The sequence below is a fragment of the Cloeon dipterum genome, chromosome 1 (assembly GCF_949628265.1).
Source record: "Cloeon dipterum chromosome 1, ieCloDipt1.1, whole genome shotgun sequence".
NCBI lineage: Eukaryota > Metazoa > Arthropoda > Insecta > Ephemeroptera > Baetidae > Cloeon > Cloeon dipterum.
In genome coordinates, this window is record NC_088786.1 from 3009889 (window position 1) to 3035667 (window position 25779).

At 45.1% G+C, this 25779-nt stretch overlaps 1 protein-coding gene across 5 annotated transcripts in view; it reads right to left on the reverse strand.

Annotated features, from left to right (window-relative positions):
* Nucleotides 1-25779, reverse strand: part of kek3 (kekkon 3) — a 74917-nt gene that overhangs the window by 38704 nt on the left and 10434 nt on the right. For 4 of the 5 annotated variants that reach the window (XR_010575744.1, XR_010575743.1, XM_065496946.1 and 1 more), the window contains exon 2: nucleotides 4742-4775. The exons of the other annotated variant lie outside the window; for it this stretch is intronic. The gene's annotated coding sequence lies outside the window, so the exon portion shown is untranslated. The remainder of the gene's footprint in view (nucleotides 1-4741; nucleotides 4776-25779) is intronic. 5 annotated transcript variants of the gene reach the window in all.

Genomic DNA, 25779 nt, shown 5'->3' on the forward strand with positions numbered 1-25779 from the left:
ACTGTAAAAGTAACGGTTTTTACGTTTCCACCGAATGATCGAGCAACTGCTTTATCTAATTGAATGTTCAGTAATCGATAGGCACAGTAAAAAATCAATTCTAGCGCAACCATTTTGTGCTTTGAAGAGCGAATTTATCAGCAGCGCATAAATCACCAAGTTGTAGTTACTTGTCAGAGGACTCGTTCTTGTTGGCAACCCTAGGCAGTCCCTGCAGCCCCCGAGCAGCGCGGCGCAGCTTCTGAATATTTCAACCGACACTTCTGCGGGCCGCCTGCTCGCTCAACTGGGCGAAACAATCAGAAAGTGCTGAGCTGCCGGCGCAATTTCCAATTACGGCCACAATTATGTGGATGCTGTGGCATGTTTGGAATTATTTTCAGACCGCTGCATTTCAGCAACTGACTCTCACAATTCATTATGAATTCGAGTCCAAGCCGCAAAGTTATTCCCGTCTTCAAGACAACTCAAGCAGCGCGATACAACTAAGTTGAACATTTCCAGCAGCCGTATTTTTGAATGGTTGTTTGGCAAAACGTGCGATTCGAAAGCGGTTTTCGACGAGTGGTGGTGTGATAAGAAGGCCAATTTGCGTTTGTCCCGATTGCTGAGGAGGCGAGAAGGAAAATTTGTCGAGCGCTGCAAATGCAAATCGGAAAAGCCAACGGGTGTGTCTACGCGTGTAAAAATTGATAAGACGAATTCGAGGCATTCGCTCGGCTAGAATACTCGACGATCGCATTAGCATACACACACACGGCGACGGCTGCTTTGCACTGGTCCGCAACGCTAACGATTTAAAACTTTCATGATGGAGAACGGCTCCGCGCGCAAGAGAGAACGAAAAGTTTATTTCTCCCTGTGCTCTGCACCGAGGAATTTTGCCGAGATTAGAACGAGACGCAGCGCGCAAAGGGAATATCCATAAATGCCGAGAAACAACTTCCAGGCATAGATAAAAATGCGCCTGTCTTTTCTTCTGGGGAAAAAATGGAGTGGAAAATTTATAATCTGATTTTGGCTTACAATCTCCTCTTTGAGTTAGTTCTTAAATGTGACACAGTTAATTTTTCACCTGGCTCCTCTACAATTTCATTCCTAATACCAGATTCAATTGTTCATTATTCGTTTAATGCAAATTTCTATTCTGATTGGTATTTAATCGCTTTTATATTAATCAGTCAGCAGCTGGAACTTCAGTATTTTTTAAAAGGGTTTCTAGGACAAAAGACTGCTTCCAACTGCTAGGATTTTATCATGGAAAACAGTAAAAGCTTGGAAATTTATAGATGTACGCGTGCGAAATTTGCTTCTCGGAACACACACGGTATTGCGAGGGACCATTTTTGCGACACTCGCCGGTGCTTCAATAAAAAGCATATGCGCAGCGTTTGTGTGCCATCTTTGATGTTTATTTGTTTTGGACGTGCTTACCTCGTTCATAGCACTTCGATTCCGGTGCGCACAAAAAGTACTTAGGCATTCAGCCCAAGTTGCTTTTTGCGCGGAAATGACGAAGGCGACACTCGCATTCTCAGACGCGTAATGCTCATCGCAAAAGCAAGGTATAGCGATTTCTGAAGGCCTTTGACGCACTTTGCGGATTTATGCTTTTTATTTTCAAGCGTAGTTTTTGATATATCCAAGTATTCACTCACAATGTGCCATACATTTTGTCATCGTGGCTGATGGGCCAATGCACATCAAAAGAAAATAATGCTTTTTTTTAAAGAAGAATATTTATTTATAATCTTTGGAAGTGCAGCCAATTCCGAAGAATTAACGGCTGGTGCTTATACGTATCTGCATAAGGCACCATAATTAATACAGTCGTGTACACATTATCATGAAAACAAAAATTGATGGTTTTAATCTTTTTTTCTTGGTAGGAGATATATATGACTATTTTGGTGGATTTTGGGGGGCAGCCAATTTAATTTAATTGCTCTTTATAATCAATAATTAGAGGTGCCCCCCCCCCCCCCCATTTGTCCATTCAGCATGGAGTTGCGAGAAAAGAGGAGAATGTGCGCTGTTTGCCTCTGCAGTTGCGAGTGGAGGGGGGACGAGAGCGTGTTTCTCCCACTCACTCCCCCCTCCACATTGGCTTGGCGAATCCCCACTCTTCTCTGGCCGTAGAATTCACGGTCCACGGTCCCCAATCGCCGCCATGTCTGACAAAGAGCGAAAGTTTATCAAGCACTTGGCCTGCTTATCAATTGTGGCAACATAAAAGAACAGATTTAATCACAGAAATACATTTTGCTTCGCGAAACGCTTTTTACGCAGCAGGATTATTTTCAACAAAGCAGACGGAATCTGCGGGGTCGTCACACCGCACGAAACACAATGACAATGGGCGAAGTGGGGCGAATGCAAAATCTCGCTCAATCTTCTTTTTGTGGCGAGCAAGAGAACAGACAAGAACCCATCAAATTTGTGCCGTAAACTCACTTGCGGACCATCAAACTCGGCAGCAGGATTTCGGGGTGCGCCCTGCTACGCTTGGTTAGCCGGACCTCGCGCAGAGTCTGTTTGCCGACAGATAAACAAATCCAAGCCCCGCCGGCAAATGATGAACTTGAGAGCACTTCCAAGTGATTTTGGGTTTGATTGACTCCCTTACATCAGTAAAAAAAAATTGAATTTCATCAAAGTAGACCGGCCTTTCCCTCACATGGTCAGAATAAACTTTATGTACGCATCATGTTTAGGAGGAACTAATGGATTTTTGAATGTTTTCACAGAACCTAATCGATGTGCTGTTTCAAATCGGTCCAATCATTCCTTGACTCAACTTTTAATAACTGGTGCGTGATTTTCTAAGCAACGGGGGCACAATCGACTTATCACGTTTTAAATACTTTAATAAGTCTACGCAGGGTGGAATTTTCCTCTTATACGTGCTGTAGTAGAAATGTTTACAAAGCGGTCTAATTATAAACAAAAAAAGTTGGCGTGATTCCATTTGAAATTCCATTTTTTTCTGTGTGTGTGCTGGGATTTTTTCCTGCGGCGCAGTTTGAAAATTAGGAAAATAATATCTGATGATCAGGGCTGATATTATGGCGAATATTTCTGCCAGTCGGGCTACTTAATTAGCTGCTAGCCGCTGCCGCCGCCGCCGCCAGCAATTACGCCAAATGCGCTCGAGGCAATTCCGCGGTCCGACCGAATCGTATTTGATTAAAATCGGGAAATTTGTCGAGCTGCTTTTACACTTTTCCCTTCCCCCAAATTAAATTGATACACTAGCCATGCTTGACAAATAAATTTGATGGACGTGATGTTGAAATTTATAAAAACATTTCCTTCTCAGCAAAATTATAATTCGGAACGGCAGCAGTATTAATTTCCATTCAATTTGCAGCCTACAGCTGACGGCAATTAAATTTCCAAGGCAAATTATCACCTGGCTATACGCTATATGTAGACTCAAGAGCGGCGGCTCCTTTTCTCTTTCGCAAAGCTAGACATACGAGGACGAGCGAGCGAGCGAGCGAGCGAGCGAGAGGATTACGACGTGTTCGTTTGTGATATTTGCACACGAGGCTTGAATTATTTCCTCGGCTGTGCACAACCTGTTACACGTTCTCGCATCTGCCGAGTTTCTTTGCTCCCCGAGAGAAAGACACTCAGCCGTCAGACGATGCACCGACTGTTGTGAGCTCGCTAATTGGCTGACGAGCCGCGACTCAGCTTCAAAGTATGACTCAGATTTGCATGAGAAACGTCGAAAGTATATTAAATTAGTCTCGTCCGGCGCTGCGATCTATTTATTATTTATTTTTGCGCTCGGCCAGTGGTTGGCCTTTCTGCAGCGAGAGTCCCGCAGGCCAAGTGAGTGGCCGCGACCGCAAGTTGCGAGCTGCAAAGGCCTTTGTGACCGAAACCACAATGGTGCGGTCCAAACAGGCGACTATTGCCGCTCCGCAGAGCCGGCCAGAGTGAATTACGCGCGCCACTCTGCCAAACTGCTCGAGGTGACGCAGGGAATTCTTAAAATTAAGCCCGCCGCTGCGCCTGGCTCGACCTCTAATTAACAGCCTTTGTTTATTTGCCGTCGCAGCCGGCGCCACTCGATAAAAACAGATGTTGTTCTCTCTCTCTCTCACTTTAGGAGGCGCCTGCCGAGAACAGTCAACACCACGGGTGCTTCTTTTGCCAACTTTATTCGAATTCACACCAAATCTTGTCAGACGGCTTCAGGAAAAAAACGGATTGCGCCATTGATTATTAAATTTTCGACCTAATCCGATCACATTTGTACCATTTATTCCAACTGGAAGCTGAAAAATACCTCTGGAATATAAATTTTGACAGTGGCAATCGATTCCTGATAATTGAATTAGGCTGGTAAGCCAAATCACTCATTCAACAACTCAACGCAACGTGCTGAAAATCGTCGAAAACGTATTTTGATTTGAACAAGAAGGCCGGTGACAAATCAGAGAAACGGTTCTCTGATTGACGTTTTTGTCGCACTGCTGTCTCGATCTTAAATTAGCAGTACTACATAAAAAAAGCCTTCTCTGATTGGTCGCTGGCTTTCTTTGCCCAAACAACACCAAAACGACGGTTTTTACGTATCCGCCGGTTTTCGGTACGTCTTGTCTAAATGCCGATCGAGTGATTAGACTTTCCAGACTAATTTGAACCTGAGGAATAGATTGGCACTGTCAAAAATTAAAGTATTACAGTGCTATGAAGATAGAAGCAGACAAAAACTTTGAGCCTTTACCTTAACCTTTGATATCCTAAGCAACAACCTCCACCTGCAACAAATGAGAATGAATTTTAAATAAAAGTCTTTATCATTGGTTTGAATAACAGTTCCGTTTAACTTGGTTTGCCACAACTGGGTTGTTTGCAGACTGGCGTGTTTACCAAAAGGCCAATATTAAAGCCTGAAGGCAAACAGCCAAAACGGCGCTAAAAATCGCACGTTGAAAGGACTTTTTCCATTATTAACTGCGCTTGAATTAGTTATGCCGCACCCCGGGGGATGGAGATGTGTGACGTTCGATTGATTGGAGCGAGCGAGCGGCGCACATCATTACACGCTCCCTGCGGTGGCTTGCATAAACAATTTGCATAAACACATATCCCGGACGAGCCTCGCTTACTTTGCCAACTTGTTTGCCTTGACGTGAGAGAACGAGAGAGAGTGCGCAAAGCAAATTTCTGAACAAACATTGGCACTGGTTTCACTCCGACTGTATCATCCTTCTTCGCTGCTGCGTACAGACTGCAGGAAGAAAATCTCGTGCTTGTTTTGTTAGCTTCTAAATTGCATAATGTAGTTTTGCAGGACTTAGTCCGGTTGTATAAACGTTAGATTGCAGCCAATCCGAGGAAAGCTTTAAAGAAAATGGACAAAACTATCATGGTATGATCAGGAAAGAAAAACAGGAGGAAGTGAAGTCTGGTGCCCATGGTTGTTGAGTTTAGCAGCTAAGTAACAAGTAGTTCACAATTTTCAACTCATCTGAAATGGTATATAAGGAACATTTTCAAGGCAATGACAAAAGTATTTGAGCATTTCTGGGATCTGTTACAGGCTGCCGAATGTCAGAGATGGCCAAAGGTATGGTTCATTTTGACTCGAAATGCTTAAATAGCTCAACGCGCTGGGAGGAGGCGCCACTAGCTGGTTTTCGCACCTTTCCAGTGGATTTAGGGACTTCGGAAAGATGGTAAAATTGGACCACGCTCAGCTGTGAGCTCATAGGCTACGGGAAGCGCTATGAGCAGAGGTTTGTTCGTTGTAACGTGGAGTGTGGCAATCACACTCAGAAAGTTTTTGGTTGATAAGGAGCTATAAATGAAATGCTTCAAATTTTATTCCTGATGTAAGGAGTAAACGGATAACGCGCGCAGGGATAGGCATCCATTCGCAGATCGTTGTTGTTATCACCGGCTCAGGCGGCCTAACGCAGAGCGCAGGCAGATTTACGAGTTTCTGGAGGAGACGACCAATGAAGAGTAAAAAGGTCGGCTAATAACGGCGCTTTTTATGCTCGGTTGAGCGGACACGGCCGTAAAAAAGCACATCCAGAGTTTTCTTGGGATATATATCGGCGGGGGGCGAGGCAAAAGAGATTATTTATTAATGTGTCATGCAGCAGCAGTCGGTCGCATATATCACAAGCTGTTTTTCAGCCGGATCACAACAACAACAACGACGACGACGACCAAACGAGCATCAATGCGAGAGATGCACACGACAACAATCGCGCTGGCCGCATAAGCAATGAAAAATTGCACGAGCACAAGTGCCGGCGCTGCCGCTTTTTCCAACCGAAACACCCGAATAAATGGAGCCCCAGAAAGAACACGAAAATAGCCATAATTCACGTTCATTGGTCCAGAGACCACTGCGGCTGCTGCTGCTGAAGAGCGGGCGCGGGCCAGAATTATTGCCCTAATTCATTTTCCGCGTCCGCATTTTTGCCACAGGCAAAGAAGGATGGAAATAATATGAAGTCGCGCAAATACAACATTTTCCTCCCCGGCCGAAAACTCATCAATCTTGCACCGCCAAGATTAATTTTCCTTTTTTTGCCCTTTAACTACTACGATCGAAGAAATCAAACTCTATATTCCTAATATAATGCGGTATTGCAGCTTGACACAAACACAAAAAGATGGGATTTGCTGACGGGCTGAAAAGAAAACAATCAAAACATTTCAAATTTGTGTACCACATTGGCTTTGCAAAAATGTTAAATAGTCCTATAATCATATAAACTCTGTTATATTCAACAAAAAAGGCTTTAAAGAGCAAAATATAACCACGCTTATTTATTTTTTGGTAACTCCATGTCCACGCAGTTTACACAAGGCTGTGTTTTGTTTGCCTAAAGCTTGCGGCTTCTAAATTGGTTTAATATTGCTTTTGCGGTGTTTCCCCGTCGCCTTGATGAGAAAAAATAATGACGATAGGCCGCGTGGTGCCTGCAGCAGCGTGCGGGGCCAAAAACCGGTCGTGCATATGCAGCGAACAAAGTCCTTGTCGGCGGCGGAGTGATTAATTTGAGCAATAATTAGAGCACAAAGCGAGCCGTAATTGCGGCTAAATAAAGAGAGTATGCGTTGTTGTTTGCAAAAGTGCGGCTGGGGAGAGGTTGGGACAACAAAATCGCATTGTGCCCGGATGACGAGAGCGAGCGCGGCGCGACCGAGCGTGTAATTTGAATATGTAAATGGCAGCAAGGTGGCGTAATGATTGCGTGCACCGCGTTTTCGAAAGCGATAAATCACACTCTCGTATTAAAACGCAAACACACCCATCACACACCCATGTGTGTGTGTTGAATGCACTCGAGCGCAAAAGTAGCATTTAGAACATGCTCTAGCCGCCGCGGCCATTAGCTCCCCTGTAATTTGGACAGTTTCCCTGGCTGCCCAGAATAATTAAAAGGCGGTCATTTAATGTCACTCCGTGTGTTTAGGTGTGTGTTTATGCTCTCATAATCTCCGCAGGGATAACAACGGTCATTTGGACTAATGCGCGGCAAATGGTATTATGCTAGCTCTAGCCTAGTCTAGTGTTTTATTTTTGGTAGCTGCAAATCTTGATGCTGTTGCCACACATTCAGAGTTTTTCAATTTAGTACATGGGAAGATTGGCCGTTAAATTCTCACGCGGTGTTTCTCCTATTGCTAATTCGTTATTATCGTGATGTCCAAAACCATTTGACGTTGTTATGCTAAGATGCGTCTTGATATCGTGCTAGTTCAATGTTCCTAATCTTCCCTGGCCGCAGAATTCACGGTCTTCAATCGCCGCCATGTCTGAGCGAAGGTTTCTCGGGCGATTGCGCTTGCTCTAAAAGTGGCAACAATTTCCTTGTTTTTCCAACGGCAAAGAAAAAATATTCTGCACATTGATTTGGAGACAGCATATAAATTAGAAGAACCAGATAATTTATTTATATTTATATAATATATAAAATTTAAATTTTTTTTGTAACTTGCTTAACGAAATGAAATTTTCCAAAAGAGCAGCTGGGAGTTATTGCATTAAGAGAACAATGAGAGCATCAACACGAAGACACAGCAATGTTTGTTTCATGTGCGCCGAGGAACTTATCTCGTTGACACACATGGCTAAAGGATGGGAAGAAGTGAAGCTGCAAAAGGGGGTCGACTCCGTTTCATACAGTGTTCACCTGCTTCTTTGCTGCTGGGAAAGAGCAGAGATAAATGCAAAGGAGGGTTTGTTGTTGGCTGATGCTATCAGCAGCGCGCACACTCTTTTTGCACGTCCCGCCGCCAAGCCTGACACGTGTGTGTGTGTGTGAGTGTATTCATTAGCACGGCGACGAGACTCGCGAGGCGACAAATAAACCAGCAGCGGAAAACTCGGGGCGACACCCTGCTTTTCTCCCTGCCTCCCACTCTCCGTGTGATTAATGCCCGGATAATTAAGCGGAAAATCAATGGGTCGTTTTTAACGTGCAATGTCGCCGTTAACTCCTCTCTCTTTCTCTTTCTCTCTCCGCACGCCCTCCTGCTGCTCAACAACACGGCGGAATTTTGACGTAATTGATGACGCCGGCCAGATTAAGAAGTGTTTACCACTTTCCGCTCGCTATTCAACTCTCGGTGTCATGTAATGGAAACAGCGACAGGCAAAAAATGGTGCGCGTGCACAGAAAAACGCTGCGAACAACTTTAAATTAAAAAAACGATTTAATTAAAACTATAAATGGAGGCCCTCGCTCATTTTCCCGGGATTGTGACGAAGAATAAACATCATTACAAGTTCTTAATCGCATGCAGAGCTATGCTCAAAGAGAAGCGAAGCAAAGTTGTTCATTTACGCCTAACAATATCTTGTATTTCGCTCGAGACGCAATCTCGTTGGCGCACGGCGAACTTTGCTCAAGATGCGAAATTTGCGATGAGCCGAAATTAAGTTGTCGCTGCTTTAAACGCGACGCGAAGGCAACGCTGGCGTGATAAGGTGTGCTTTATTGTCAGCTCCGTAAATTGGGGTGTATGCCAGCGAGTATGAAGGAACATCCATACTTATTTTTAGGGTTGCCAAGAGCAGTATCGATTACTTTTCTTCCTTACAAGAAATCATAAAAATGATTTTAAAATTTTGACGGTTTAAAAGAAGCACCGGAATTCCATTTTCGACTGTCCTAATAGATTCCTGAAGCTCAAATCAAGCTAGGCAACCGAATCACTCGGTTTTTGGTGTGAACGTAGCAAAAAGTGCTACAAGAACGCTGGGGAAGCAAGTCAAGCAAGCTGATCTGAGATCGAGACGGCAGCGACACAGTGGCGGTCAGCTCAACTAAGCGAAAAGGCTGGCTGCGGGTTGACCTGCCTTTTCGCTTTTCTCGCTTCCGCTGGCTGTCGCTGTGGCGCTGCTGTCTCGATCTGGTAAATCAGAGAGATTGATCGTCAACGTTCTTGACTTTCTTGTTACAAGGTTCACACCGAAAACTGCCAAAGTAACGGATTTTATGTTTCCCTTGACTTTCGGTACGTTGTGTCGAATCATCGACCGAGTGATGCGGCTGCCGAACCTGACTTGACCCTCAGGAGTCGATATTCACCGTCAAAAATGACATTCTAGTGCTTTCCAGAATTGGAGTATTTTTTCCTTCTTTTCTGTCTTGAAATGAAAAGCACGCGAATGATAAACAAGTATCAACTCTGCACCTGGTCCGCAGCATTGTTGCCGTTTCGAGTGCGGAGCCCATTTGTAGCGCGCTGCTGTGGGCCGTTGATATCAGCTGATTAGGCCACTTTTTGTGCCACTCGCACGCGACCAACTCCGCCCCTCTCTCTTTCTCTTAATATTTCGGCTGATTCTCATCTCGTTAGACACCGCAGAAGGAGCCGCACCGCATAGCACACCCCATTGTTTCTGGCGGGCACGCGGGAAAGTGAGGTGCGTGGACGCAAGAAACACAGCATTTCCTCTCCCTCTTGCACGCAACACCCCAATTTGCAGACAAAAGAACGTTCAAAACGTTGTTGCCTCTCTTTCTTTCGCCCGGCGGCATTAAAATTCATTCCCACTTGGAAATCTGTGCTAGAGTGATTCCGCTCAAGAGAATCACGGCCCGAGCGAGTAATTAGCCGAAAAAAATCTTTGCCGCGGCCATCTCGTGCAAGTTTGTGCACAAAACAAGCCTCGGTAAACGCGAAAGTTTTAATTAAACAGCAGAGGAGAGTGTCGCCTCGAGAGGAAAATAACGGCAGACAAAATTGAGTTGTCAGAAACATTGATGAGAGCAAGGAAGGATTAATTTGAGCGCCGAATAAAGGAATATATTTTTTCATTTTTGTCTGCAAAACTGGTACATTAATCAGGATTTTACAGGAAAATATCGGTAAAAATGTCAAATTTTACGAATTTCCCCCGCTTTGAGACACGCTGTGTTTACTCTCACAATCAGGAGAACCAAACCTGCTGGTTACACCCTCTTGCAGTGGATGCGATGTTCACGGAGATACCGGTGGACATATTTTTCAATATAAAAAAAGCCAAACTGAGTCAATTTTCCAATGGTTAAATATATAAAAATAGTGACGTTTAAGAACCGATTATTGTTTTGTACTAGAGACAAAATTATTTTTTGCACGTCCCTAACGAGGTAAAGGAACTCCTCATTCATATTAAAACTTTCCTCTTTCAACTGAATACATCTCTAACCACAGAATTTTATCCACATTTGACTCAAGGTATGTGTCCGCAGAAAAGTGCAAAACTTTCCTGTTATAAAGAAACTTTGAACGTACTCGTTGGTGCTGGCGCACTCAGGTAATTATGTGAAAGAAGCGATGTTGAAACGAGATAAACGCAATTCTGCTTTTAATGCGACTCAAAGTGAACCGCGGCCTAGAAACTGACTGAGGCGTCGCACGCATGATGGAACATACTCTTTTTCGACGCAAATCGCTCATAAAATATTCAGCGCGCCGTCTGGCTGGCAGGCTGCTCGAGTGGCAAAAAGGGAATAAAAAGACGGTGATTGTGATCTACTCGGAATCGAGCAGATAAAGCGTCGGATTAAAAACGCCGTGACCTGCTTTCGCGCCCCGCCCGCCCGCCCGCCCACCCTGCTGCATTCGCGTGTTTATGACTGTATTAGCGGCAGCGGCGGCGGTAGGCATTCGACGACGACGTCAAAGTTGGCTCGAGAAGGCGGCAGCCATAAATTCTTGTTCGTCCGCGCTTTGACATCTGTTGATGACAGTTGCCCCTGGAGAGAACGTCGAGCCGTCGGAAAAGGGTTACTTTTCAGACTTCTTTTTAATTAAAATAAAAAATGAGCACAATCCGCAGTATGCAACGTGCCACGCACACGCACCCGACGCGTTGCATAACTTCAAACTTTTCTGCATCTCGGGTGAAAGAGGGATGGAAACTGCCATAATTTCTTGAAAAGTGGTTGGACTTTAATTCAATTTGCATTTTTAGAATGTGCTCACAACCAGCGAAACGAAATGAAAGATGTGCCCTATTCATAATATTTTTCGTAATTTTTTCCAATATTTTCCAAGAGAAAAATGCTTTTGTGCAGATATATAATTTGTTTTCAAGGTTGTTTCCATGAAATCAAGCTTTGTTTTGCTATTTCTATTATTTTTCTTTGACGCTGGTAAAAAGTCAATTTTTAAAACAGTTTTCCGGGAAATTGGGTAAATAAAATATTTAACAAACACAATTTTGCTATACAGCAATTCACGCAGAGTGTAGAACCAATTTATTTACATGCAGAGTTATTCCATCAAATGACTTCTTCCTTTTTGTAATAATTTACAATTGAATCTAAAAATTAGTCTACCCACATTATTAATTCAATTCTAAACCAACTATTCCGAACAGAAAGTATAATGAATCCACTTTAGATGATGGAGAAATTACGGATAGTGTCTCAAAGCACGAACAATAATTTTTCACTTAGCAATGAAATGAATCCTGGTATCTTAACGTGTGTGAGCCACGACTGGATAATTTACAAAACGGATACCACTCACATATCATCAAAAAAGAGATACTGGAACCGTGCTTTGCGCTCTTTGGATGGATTAGAGTCTTTTTGTCTAGCAGCTGCCGATCAAACGGCGCAAACGACGCGGAACGGCCTGTTTAGTGAGCGCTAATCCAATTATTTTCACTTTTAAGCGTTTCGGCCTGGCTGGCGGGTGGCATAAAATAAAAATAAACTTCATCTCGATAAATAAACGTGCTGCTCGCAGAGAGACGGCTGCGTTTGACGTTGGTTGCCTTTATCTGGTGAACAGAATCATTATTTGTATTGGATAGCCATTTGAATGCTAACGGGCTGCGCGCAGGGTAAGGAAGACCGGACCCGCCATAAATGTCATTGGATTCCGGCGCGGATGGGCTTTTGAAACGGCCGAATCATCCCCGCGTGCGCACTAAAACTTTCAGGAGCAGATGATAAAAATAAATATCGTTCGGCTCCGCGCGCGCGTCTATTCATTTTTTACGGCACCGGCTTGCTGCCTTAGGCAGATGAAGATGAAAAACGCGCTCGCTGTTTACCCACCTCCCGCGCGCACTATTTGCACTCAACGATTGCCTGCCGCTACGCAGGTAAAAAAGTCAATTTTTTGACACAATCGGCACTTTGCGCCAATATGTTGCCTGGTGCTGAACATAAATGTCACGCTTGAGAAGTATATAGCACCATAATTCTTCTCCAAGGCCGTAAAATCCCGTCAATCTTATGTAAATTATGTGATTTTTTTGCAGATTAATTTTCCTGTATGGGGGTTTTATCCGATTGAAAATATCTCCAAAACAGTGAAATGGATTTTTAAATACTCATATTTTTTAGGTGTTAATAAATTTAATTATTTGAATTACAATTTTGGAAATGAGATCTGGACTCGGGAATTTTTTAAATGTGTTTAAAGGTTTTCCGATAACGTGGGAAATTTTCAGAGTGGTTATCGTTTTTTCATAAATTCCAGTTCAAATTTCGGAAAACAAGATTTTTTCGACTTACTCGTGTTTTTGCATAAATTTTAAACTCCAAATCTCGGGTTCTAACCATCAGAATTGCAAAAACTATATACCTTTAAACTCGTCTCGTCCTTTCCTGACCAGCTGAAGGATTGAAGATGTGCTCACCTTCAAACCTAAAATTTATTTATTATATAAAAATCATTTTAGCTATTAAAACTGTAGCAGGGTGGTTTAAATGGGTGAAAAGTACCCCCTAAGCCTTTTAGCTGGTCAGGGGAGGTTGATTTGGAGTTTTAAATATTTGCAAAATACGACAAAGTCGAAAAAATCATGTTTTTCAAGTTTTTTAGAATGTAATTCCTGGAAAACCACTCTGAAATTTTGAGCGCATATTAAAAATAAAAATTAACAACGTTTAAAATGGAAAAAGGAACTAAATCAATGCTGCATGAAATCGTAGAAATCCGGAAATAGGCAGCTGCAAAGTAAATATTTAGCACTGCTCGAAATTCCAGCGCAGAGAACGGACTTGGTATTTGCCGCATGCATGCACGGCCGACACCTTTACACGCGATTTTGGCAGTGGAAAGGCCAAGGGGGAGTGGCGGCGGGGCCCGCCGTGCATCATGCGTTTCGAAAACAGGTGAGCCAAGACGGTGCCAGGCAGGCAGCGCGAATCGATGCCCGGCCCTGCCCGCCATCCACTCGGCGCCGCGCCGAGAGCACATTAAAGCTGATAAAAAGGCGTCGTTGCCGCAGATTCAATATCTCGCTCCTGCACACTCACACATCGGCCGGACGAATTTAAATTTCATGAAACCAGCCGCGTATTAAGTTGATTTACGAGGCGGCCGTATTTTTAAAACGCTCGCTTTTTCTTTCCGGAGCCGCAAGGGAGTCTTTTTTCCTGTGGATATAAATCAGACGTCGAAAAACTCTTTTCATCCACTTGTAAGCCTTAAGATTTTCTCAGCTTTCAGCATTAAATTTTGAGGCGCACCTTTCAAAAGTGTAAATTGCGGAGATGTCGGGGCATTGACTGAATAAGGACGTAAAACGTTCTGCGACATTTCGTTTACGTCAAGCAGCGTTTACGGAGACGAACATCATAAAGCTGCGTAAATGAACTGGGTAGTGAAAACGCAATAAAAGTCACTTTAGGTTAGTGTTCTCGTCGTCCGGGTCGTTTTTAACCTCTTCAAGTGCGTCCCGAAATAACTCTCAAAAAATTTTTTTCATTCAAATAAAAATATTTTTTGCTCGTTGAAAAGTCAGTCTTAATGAACGTGAAAACAAACATTCATGCTCACAGACGTTTTTCTCGGGCCTGTCGTGCGCTGCGGCTTTTTCCTTCCTTCCTTTTTTGCGCCCTGGCTGCGATGCTTTCGTGCGGTAATTTGGTTCAAACCGTTAATCAATACCAGGCGCGATTGTTGGTGCTCGGCCAAAATGCAAATGCACGATGGTATAATATGTATAGGTGGAGCAGCACAAAAGAACTGCTTCGCGGGCACAAAAATACAATATTATACCCTCCTCTGTTCACGTGCAGCTGCCAAACAAACGCGCGATTCCTCGAAAACCAATTGCAAGCCCAATGCTTTAGACAGACAGGGAAGAATTATTATAGTTTTTTTTTTTAGCGAAAAGAATAATTTAAATCACCCCGAGGCGCACTCTTTATCTGCGATTGCCATTTTAAAGATCAAATAAATATCGTAAAACTACGTATTCTTCTTAATTTTCTTTCTTTTGCGCTACATGGTTTTCATGTTAAATTAATTGTTACTCTACTTTTTGGGATATATTGAATTGAATTGTGAAGTCGTTCCTGAGGTCAGAAGCGTAAAACACCATTATTACCTCTTAGGTCTGAGCCTAGTCAAAAGAGCGCCGTCGAACAATCAGAGAAGGTAGTGGTTTTCTATGTAGGGTCTCTAAATAGCGGCGGTAGTACGAAAGCGACTGTGATTCAAGCGAAGAGGCAGGTCAGCCAGCAGCGGCAGCAGCCAGTCTTGTCGCTTAATTGCGCTAACTGTGGTTGTGGCGCTGCTGTCTCGATCTAAGTGTGAGCCAATTAGAGAACCACTCCCTTCTCTGATTGGATGCCAACGTTCTTCTTGCACTTTGTATCAAAAACTGCTTTAAATAAACGGATTTGTTCGTTTCCGCCGATTTTCGGCACCTTGCGTGTGTCAATATTTAAACTAAATCCAGAGCGGTTGTGTTAATAATACCTGTACCGCTCGATGGTACTTCACATTAAGTTAAATGGGAACATACCATCTTCTATTAAAATAAACAACGTTTCAGCAATAAGCAACCGGGTGTGTAAAACGCAGTGGAGCGCAGCAATTAAACTTTTTGCCAGCAAATATAGGTCAAATCCAGTTTTGCGAAAGACACGTTATGCGCATCCGCATTGTGTCGAGCACTGCTCGGTTTGAAAATTAGCCTCGGAGGAGATCCCTCACGCTGGCGGCAGATGCATCAAGTTACGACACACCTGTGTCAATATTATTTTGCAGAATGCATTTCGCCATGTGCGATGTGCACTTGGTCGACTATGCGGCAAATTCGCAGCCGGCATTTATTACGGCGGTAATTAGCAGAGCGGATAATTTTGCGCTTTAATTGCACCGACGGCGGCGGCGGATAGTTCTCGATGTTCGTTCGCTTCCTCTCTTTTATGTACGCTCGCACGTGCACATGAACACATAATACATACATACATATGACAACGGAACCAGTGGTAGGTAATTGAATTAATTGCATGATGAGAACTAATTTCCACGCCAGCTCTCGTGATATTTGCGTCTAAATGCACTCGCAATAAATTTCAAACAAAAATGATATGCGAGTATTAATTGAGCAGCGCCATTGTGCAGTTGTTTGATTTTGACATCACAATAACGCAGTCGTTGGAACTAATTGAGTTCGCTTGTCAGTACTCTACTCTGATTCCAAATTAAATACACTTTGGAAAGAGTATGTTTTTTCATCAGGAAAAGTATAAACTAACATCTCATATTTTTACTCCGCGAAACTTGTTGCAAATGATAACAAACTTTGCGTACACAAGACATGAATATTCAAGAAGTGTCAGATTGTAAAAAAAACTCGCGTGTTGAGTAACCTCTTTAATGGTGCTTCGGCGAAACTGCGTCGTGAATAATGAAAAAAGTGCAAAAGTTGCGGAAAGTCATAAAAATACGGTCGGTTGGACCTGCGAGGCCGGAAGAAAGGGGCGGGGGCGAAAAGAATTCCCGGCGAGCTTATTTCCGGCTAAAACGCGCGTGCATTAAACATGCAGTGCGCTCCTTGAGAAAGGAGAGAGCTGTGTGGCAAATCGAATTACGCCCTCGAGTTTTCCATTTCAAAGACGCACTGCTCTACGCGCCGGGTTTTGCTTTTGGCGTGCAGTAAACGTTAATGCTTGCCTCATCGGGGAATAAAAAGAGCATCATTTGGAGCGACGACCACAACTCGCATGGCCTCGACTCGGGGGACACATATCCTGCCGAGCTACTCGGGCCGCCTAAATTCTGCCCTTTGTCGAGGCGACGTGTCGACGAGCACGACCCACCAGCCTCAGTCAGTTGACTCAATTTGCATACGGTTAAATGCACCTCGGCCAATCCGCAAGCCAGTGAAAGCCACCGACCGGCCGGCCGGCACAGCTTCACTGTCAAACTTTCGAATGAGCTAAACACGCAACTTGACGGGTGTTTCATCCACATCCACCCGCGGAGAGGAAAGCTCTGCCTCATCGGCCATGATTGGAATTGATCTGTAGGAGCGGTAGTCGTATGAAGTAAAACACTCAACTACTGATTTTTAACTTTACTTCTTACTTCTTGCTTTATTAGACTGAGTGAACAGAGACTGGCCAAAACGGCTGGCCATAAAGTGCGTCGCGAAGTGGAGTTTTATTTGAATCATATTTATTGCTGTGCATTACTAATATGGGTGAAATTGGGTTTGCCTTTATTGTCAGAGTTTATTGTAAATTGTAATATCGATGAATTGAGGACACAATTAGTCAGCTAATTAATGTTGTTAATTTAAGTACATTTTGAGATGGGGGAAACTTCTGGAGGTTTTCAGCACCATCTTGAGTGGGGGTGAGAAGTCACAAGAGCACAGGGCGCACTAGCACAAAGTGGGGGAGAGAGTCAGAGAGAGTCAGAGCCACCACAGGAGTCCCTCCTTTAAGACAGGATGTCACGCTTGATAACGGTCCAAAAATCGTACACGCCGACCTGATCTGGTTACAACCTCAGGACGTGGAGGTGGCGGTGGAGGTAGCGGTGGAGGTGCCCGTGGCTGAGTCTGCCGAGATGGTCTCTGAGTGTGGACGGTTGGTGTGTCGTCAGGCAGGCTGTATGCGGGTTTGAGGCGATCTTTAGAGACCACGACTTCCTTCTCTTTGATCCGAAGAGTAAAAGTTTTCTCGGTCCTTGCCAGCACCTCGTACGGGCCAGTGTACGGAGGCTGGAGCGATGTCCGAACCGAGTCTGTTCTAAGGTAGACCATGGGTGCGGTGTCCAAGTCTTTGAAGATGAAGACTTTGGCTTTAGCGTGGTGAGCAGCAGGAACGGGGCGGAGTGTGGAGAAGTTTTGCCGAAGCTGACGCAGCAGCTCAGAGGCGCTGATGTCATCGAAATCGGTGTTTCCAAGGAATTCGCCAGGCAGACGCAGGGGTTCGCCGTAGACGAGTTCTGCAGGGGTCGCTTTAAGGTCTTCCTTGTAGAGGCAGCGGAGACCAAGAAGGACGAGTGGCAAGCTATCGTACCAAGTGTCATCTTTGTGGCACATCAAGGCAGCTTTCAAGGTGCGATGCATACGTTCCACCAGGCCGTTGCTCTGAGGATGATAGGCAGTTGCGCGTGCCAGGGTGATGCCAAAGCGTTGGGCGAACTGACGGAACAGGTGACTCTCGAACTGTCGTCCTTGATCGGTGATGATCTTGACAGGGCAGCCAAAGCGGGCGATAAAGTTGAACAGGAAAGAACGACAAATGTGGTCAGCGGTTGCATCTTCTAAAGGTATGGCCTCACACCAACGAGTGAAGCGGTCCACGATGGTTAGGCAGTATTTGTATCCGTTAGCTGGTGGTAGTGGGCCAATCAAGTCCAGGTTGAGAACTGCGAATCGAGCTTCAGGGAGGGGGTGAGTCTGCCATGGAGTCGTTACGTGCCGAGAGACCTTAGAGAGTTGGCAGTCTTTGCAGGCCCGAGTCCAGGTAATGACGTTCTTCCGGAGGCCAGGCCAGACGAAACGTTGCGATACCAGTCGCACAGAAGCTTTGATTCCCAGGTGGGCAAGTCCATGAAGTGCCTTAAATGCGGGAAATCTGAAATCAGAGGTCAAGAATGGGCGGTTACGACCAGTAGAAATGTCGCAGTAGATCGATTGGTCTTTTCCAGGGATTTGAATTTGTCGCAGCTGAAGCGTAGTCCCTCCTTTAAGAAAGCTCTGTAGCTCAGGGTCAGTCTCTTGAGCCAGCGCCAGGGCCGAGAAGTCCACTGGAAGTGTTGACAGAGCCTCGACCTCAATGCGGGAGAGAGCGTCGGCCACGATGTTTTCTTTTCCAGGCAGGTAGCGGATGTCCGTAGAGAATTGTCCGATGAAGTCGAGGTGTCGTATCTGACGGGGAGAGCGGTTCTTTCCTTCTTCCTTGAAGGCAGATGCTAGTGGTTTATGATCGGTGTAAATGGTGAATGGTCTTGCTTCAAGTAGATGACGAAAGTAGCGGATGGTTGAGTAGATGGCGAGCAGCTCACGGTCGTAGGTCACGTATTTCTGTTGAGCCGGGCAGAGCTTCTTCGAGTAGAAACCTAGAGGTTGCCAAGCTCCATCCACAAATTGCTGAAGAACGCCACCCATGCCAATGTCCGAAGCGTCGGTAACAATGCTTAAAGGACAATTTGGCTGAGGATGAGCGAGTTTGGTGGCTTCAGCCAGCTTCTTCTTACAGGTGTTGAAGGCTTTGATGGCTTCAGGAGTCATGTAAATTTTTGACTTTTTCTTCAGGTTTGGTTGTGCCATGATTGCGTTGATTGGAGCCTGGTCCAGGGCAATGTGGGGCATCCAGCGATGATAAAAGTTGAGAAGGCCAAGGAAACGGCGTAGTTGGTCGACCGTCTGGGGCACAGGAAAGTCGACGATGGTCTTGATGTGTCTGTCTAGAGGAAGGATACCGTTCGCAGAAACCTTGTAGCCCAGGAAGTCAATCTCTGACGCGCCGAAGACGCATTTGGAGACGTTGAGTACCAGGCCATAGTCCTGAAGACGCTGAAACAGAGTGCGTAGATGTTCTGCATGGTCCCTCTCGTTCCGTGAGAAGACAAGAATGTCGTCAATGTAGACAAACACGAAGGGAAGTTCTCGTGTTACTTCATGCATGAAGCGTTGAAAAGTTTGGCTTGCATTCTGAAGTCCAAAAGGCATGTACAGAAATTCATACAAACCAAATGGTGTCGTGATGGCCGTCTTTGGGATGTCCGGTGGGTGGACAGGGATGTGGTAGAAGGCCTTTGGGATGTCCAGGACAGAGAAGATGTTGCAGCCAGCGAGTTTGGCAGTGGCATCTTGGATATTCGGGATGGAGTAGCGGTCGGGCTCTGTCCTAGCGTTGAGCATGCGGTAGTCTCCGCAGTCCCTCCAAGTCCCATCATTTTTCTTGACAGTGTGGAGAGGTGAAGCCCATTGACTGCGCGAGGGACGCATCTTGCCAGACTTGATGTAAGACGCGAAACGTTCTCGAGCAGCAGCTTCTCGTTGTGGATCCATTCGTCTAGGTTTGGTGAAGACAGGTGGTCCATCGGTTGTTTTGATGTAGTGGACGGTATTGTGCTTGATGATCTTGTCGTGGGAAGGCAGGCGGGTCAACTCAGGAAAGTCTTTGAGGATGTTGAAGAAGGGGCCAGTGCCGGTGATAGTTTTCACGCTGGGCCAGTTACCTGTTGGCTTGATACCAATAACGGAGCAGCTGGTGAGGTTGTCAATGAGTTTCTGCCGTCTGATGTCCACCAGCAGGTCGTAATGAGTTAGAAAGTCGACACCGATGATTGGTTTTCCTACGTCCGCAACGACAAAGTTCCAAGAAAATTCTCGTCGCAGCCCGAGGTTGAGGTTGATGTTAAGCACACCGTAGATTTTGATTGCAGATCCGTTGGCCGCAGTCAGGTCCAAGAAGGTTTTAGCGAGGGAGTCAAGGTTTTTCACAAGTTTGCGTGGGAAAACACACACGTCAGAGCCTGTGTCAACCAGAAATTCAATATTTGTTTGCCTGTCTTTGATGAAGAGGCGGCCGGATGGAGAGGAGCAAGTGGTTGCCGCCTCTAGCACTTGCTGTTTAAGTTTCCCGGCTGGAAGAATTTACATCCTTCGAGACATTTCCGTGCCTTGGAGCCAAATTCTCCGTGGTAGAAGCAGGTGCCGTCGGAGTTGAAGCGAGGACGAGATCGGCTGCGGTTGCGGCGACGATCGAATTTCTTGCTGTCGTCCACTCTGTCATTCTGAACAAAGTCGTGGCGACGAGGGCTTCGTCCCCGGTCTTGTTTAAGGCTGATGGCCAAGGACTGGATGCTGTCCAGCACGCCAGACACCAGTTGTTGCATGTCGCGCTGGTTCTTTTCGATGAGGCGTCGGTAGTCGTCTTATGGATCAAGGGCCACGAGTGGTGGGCGGGTCGCGGTTGCAGCAAAAGTGTGCTGTTGTTTGCCAAGAATGTTCCAAATGTGATCAGCGGTCTCTGCTTGGTCCGTCAGGGAGCAGGCGGTCTGTGTGGCAAGGAGCTTGCGGATTTCGTTTGGAAGCCGGTTGATCCAGATCGTGCGCAGCATGTCGTCAGTACCTTCCTTATCTGCGAGGCATTGCAATTTGCGGAGAAAGGTTGAGGGCTTTTGGTCCCCCAGTTCTTCTCTCGCCAGCAGCTGTTGCAGTTTTTGGTCTTTGGTTGGGCCAAGGCGTTTCAAAATTTCCGCCTTTACGTGGTTATAGGAGTCTGTTTCGGGTAAGTTCCTGAAGATGTCGCGCGTCTGCACGTAGATGTCTGCTGGAAGGCCTTGTTTAATCCAGGCGATACGTTGCTCGTCACTTTTGATCCGCCGGAGGGTGAAAAATGCGTCGACACGCTCGAACCAAGATTCGACGTCGCCTTTCCAAAAGTCGGGTAGGCGAAGCTGGGTGATGTTCTGGACGGAGGGGGCTTCCACGTCTTCTGCTTGCATCTCTGTTGCTAGGCAGTCCGCAGAGACGAAAATATTGCTTTTGCAGCTGGGCGTCGATCCAGGTGTGTAGCCGGACAGGTATGCTGGGCCAGGGATCCTCCAGGTAGGCGTCGAGGTGTTCCAGGCGTCCAGGTAGTCGTCCAGGTGTCCCGGTGTCCTAGGTAGTCGTCCAGGTATCCAGGTGTCCTAGGTAGTCGTCCAGGTAGTCGTCCAGGTGCGTCCAGGTAGTCGTCCAGGTAGTCCTAGGTAGGCATCCAGGTGCGGCCAGGTAGTCCTAGGTAGGCATCCAGGTGCGGCCAGGTAGTCCTAGGTAGGCATCCAGGTAAGGTGTCCGTGCAGTCGGAGCGTCGGGGTCACCAAAATGTAGGAGCGGTAGTCGTATGAAGTAAAACACTCAACTACTGATTTTTAACTTTACTTCTTACTTCTTGCTTTATTAGACTGAGTGAACAGAGACTGGCCAAAACGGCTGGCCATAAAGTGCGTCGCGAAGTGGAGTTTTATTTGAATCATATTTATTGCTGTGCATTACTAATATGGGTGAAATTGGGTTTGCCTTTATTGTCAGAGTTTATTGTAAATTGTAATATCGATGAATTGAGGACACAATTAGTCAGCTAATTAATGTTGTTAATTTAAGTACATTTTGAGATGGGGGAAACTTCTGGAGGTTTTCAGCACCATCTTGAGTGGGGGTGAGAAGTCACAAGAGCACAGGGCGCACTAGCACAAAGTGGGGGAGAGAGTCAGAGAGAGTCAGAGCCACCACAGATCGTTTACCATAGAAGAGCAGGTGTGAATTACGTCTCTCCCTTCTTCTTTGAATTGTCAAGGTTTCGAAACATGAGCCAGGTGTTTTGCTTATTGTTATGCTGACAATAAAGGACGCAAGTTCAAGATTTTCGTTTATTTTTTATTTGTTATCCCGCTGTGATACTAAAGCCTTTATCTACGCATTCCGTATAATAATAAATCGATCAACTATTTTTCTAAATCTAGAGTAGATTGCATCCGACAAACAATTATGTGGGTCTTTGTATTTCTTGACTTAACTAAAGAGAATAGTTAGCGACAAAAAGTCCAACCGAACCACCAAACTTCAGAGCGGAAAAAGAAGAATGCAAGGAACCAGATCGAGACTGCAGCGCAATGCAAGTGACAAAGTTGACCTTCCTTGTCGTTTAATTGCTCTGGTTGTCGCTGTGTCGCTGCCATCTCGATCTTAGGCCAGCTTCCTTCTCTCTTTATCTGATTGGTCACCGGTATTCTTGTTGCACTTTTTTAGTTCAGAACAAATAAACGTTTTTCGACGATTTTCGTGTCAATTTCGGCTGCCAGACAGACGCCAGACTTACAATTAATTAGACTCTTAGGTATCGATTGGTTCTGCTAAATTAAATGAAAAGCTGGAGGAAGAATTGTTTTTCAAAATTCATGCACCAGTTCATTTCGTCATTTTAGTCACTGCATATTCAAATGAACTTTGTGGTTCCGGAAATTAATTCCCTGTCTGAATTTTTGCGTGGTTAACAAATCGATCGGTCTGGCACCACATTAAAATTCTAGCCACTGCTGCGCATTATTTGATTCTGGCTGTTTGGTCGAGTGTCACTCGCATGCATACTTTCCACTGCACGGCCAAAGCCATATCCAGAGCTAAATCAGCAGATTATTGTGCGAGTCGACCACACAAATAAATAATCAGTGTGGACCGATTGAATAGGCCCAGGTGATAATGCGCCGTAATTAGCACCGGCGACCTGCTATTAATTGCTCCGCCTACGTTAATAAATAATCAGTTGGTGCATCGGCATTAAAACCAAACTATCCTGCAGTACTGCGGCAGCGGAGGCCGAGGCCGTAAATTCGGCCCGAGCTGCTGGATTTGGTCGCAATAATTATTATATCGTGACCGTCGTGAAATGCATTTCAACTGCTTTCACACCGTCGGGACAAGGGGAGCACAGTTTAATTCGTTAGGGTTTCATCCTTGAAACCACAAGAGGGCTGTGAATTTTTTACTGCATAGCTTTCAATTTTCATGGGCCATGGAACATTCCATTGAGCATTTTAACCCACTTAAACCACTTTGAATCGTATAAAACCGTCTATTGCTGCAGAAACGTCCAAATTGAAGAAAAATTGCTTATAATTATATGTTTAGCGTCAGGATATTTTCAAAAATGGAATGAAATCTTCCTGCTCTGTTGCATATCTCCCTGTAAGTTTTAAAATTTAGATTAAACTCTTTTTACTTTTATCCTAAAAGGTGTTGGCCACCATAGCACACGAGGTGTTAGCGCAAATCTGCGGTGCCAGTCAAAAAGGCTGACATCTAGCCGGCGTCCATGTTTCTAAATTAAAGCTAGCGCACTCGGCATTTACCCGAGATCATCGAAATTTGGTGGGCGAAACAAAGAAGTGCGCTCTAACGCAACACGTGTCCGGATAAAAGGTCCCTTCGCGTGCTTTTTTATGCAAACAAGATTTTTCGCGTTCATATCCTCGTCGGCAGGCGAGTGGCTGCTGGGAGAATGGACCACTCGAGGCATGCTAAATATTTTACACAGCAGCACGCTCTCTCTCTCTCTCTCTCTCTCTCTCTCTCTCTCTCTCTCTCTCTCTCTCTCTCTCTCTCTCGTCGGGCAAAAAGTGCTGGCGCGTCATAATTTTTTGCTTTCGCGCGCTCGTTTTTTCGCGGCTGATCTGGCGAAAGCGGCAGAATTTTTGATTGCGACGTGACAGCAGCGACTCTTCAGCCCCCGCATGCACGCGCACACAAACAAACGAGTCAGCATAGGCATCAGCATGCCGCAGCCCACCCGCATGGGTATGCGTGTGTGTTTTGACGAAAAAATCCTGCATTTTTCGTCTCGATAGAGGCGTTCACTCGGCTGGAAAATCTGCATGCATTTGCGAACTCCAAACTTACTTTAGATTCTGTCAGATGCAAATGCGATGAACTGAAATTCCTAAAATGCAACAGCTGCTTGCTAATGATAACGAGGGAGCGTAATTTAAGAAAGGTAGACACAGGAATCGGCATTTCCTTAGATGTTTATTTGACTGTTTTTGGTATGATTAACACAGACAAGAAAATAAAATTCTGCAATGATCCAACATAATCGAGTAACTATAATATTCAATTAACTTCCTTATCCAAGAAACCGGTTATCGAGGGATCTCAGCTTGGGCCGACCCAGGCTTGAGCGACAGCCGACACTCCTATACAGTCAAGAAATGCATTTTCGGAAGAGCTCAAGCTTGCGAGGGAGGCTGTCCAGAGGAGTGAATTCGAGTTCCATCGCAAAATATCCCTGATGAGTTGCTGGATAGAGCAAAAAAGCTTGGCAAAAACGCTCGGTTGCTCAGGCAAATCAAGTCGAAGGTCCTGGGCATCATCCTGAGCAGACGAATGGGACTCACGGCCCCTTGTGGGTGGTGGCTATATCCTGATTTGTCCTACTTTTCCAGGCGCTAAGTTTTTCCCGACTAGGTCCGTCGGGTTATGTTTGCAATTCTTACCGAAAATCAGATTTTAAAAATATCAAAATTGGACTATTTTAAAAGCTATGGAAAATCTCATTAGAGTTTATTTATTAAATGTTTATTTTTGATAATTTGTTGATTCAGCTTTATAACAGGGGATAAATATGAGGTCAGTGGAAGGCGGGGAATCAAACATTTATGTAAAATATAAAAGCACCCAAACGAAATGCGGCATAAAAAGCAGAATTCGAGCTGCTGTAAACAAGCGAGAATAAACAAATTGAGTTGGAACCGTCACAGCGAATATACACATAAATTGATCAGCAAAGTTTACTCCCTCTTTGAGTGCGTGGCAACGGTGTAATCACGGTGCGTTTTGATTACACACTCGCTGGACTGAGGCAGATGCTGCTTGATTTAATAAGCGGACCGACCGAAAATTAATCCAATCAGCAGCTCTGGACAAAACAAATAGCGTGACACGGATAAAATGCGTGTGCCAGACATTTTAATTATCAATTTAAAACTGTCTGTTGAATTTATTCCAGTGTTACGCAAGTTCTATCAACATTGAAAGTAATGAATGCTTCTCAAGAGAGGTGATATAAATTATATAGACAGAGATTTAATTCCGTCTGAGAGAAAACACGTCAAAAGTTTTGGTCGCTCGCGTCTTTTTTAATTCCCCGCTTCATTAAAATTTAGCGCTCTTTTCAAGCATTCGCGGTGGGACGAAGAAGCGCTAATTCTCTGTCATTCAGAAAATCAGCATTCATGACGAGCAGAAAAAAGGAGGGACGTCGTCTGAGAAGCGAAAATAATTAGTATTGTCAGCAGAAATTAAGCCTCGCGAGGATAACTTTTTCCTGCGGCCCGCAGCATAAGACGGAGAGTAAATTTTCCGCTGTGGTGCGAGAGTTTCGGCGCTGATGGTCGTAATCAAAAGATGGTTATTAACGGCGCCACTTCTTTCCTCTCTCCCTTTGAAACTTTTTCTCCGACGCGGTTCCTTTCTTATTTACTCGGATGGAACAAAATATTGCGTTTTCAATGGCGGATGCGGCCGAGTTTTCATCCGAACGAGAG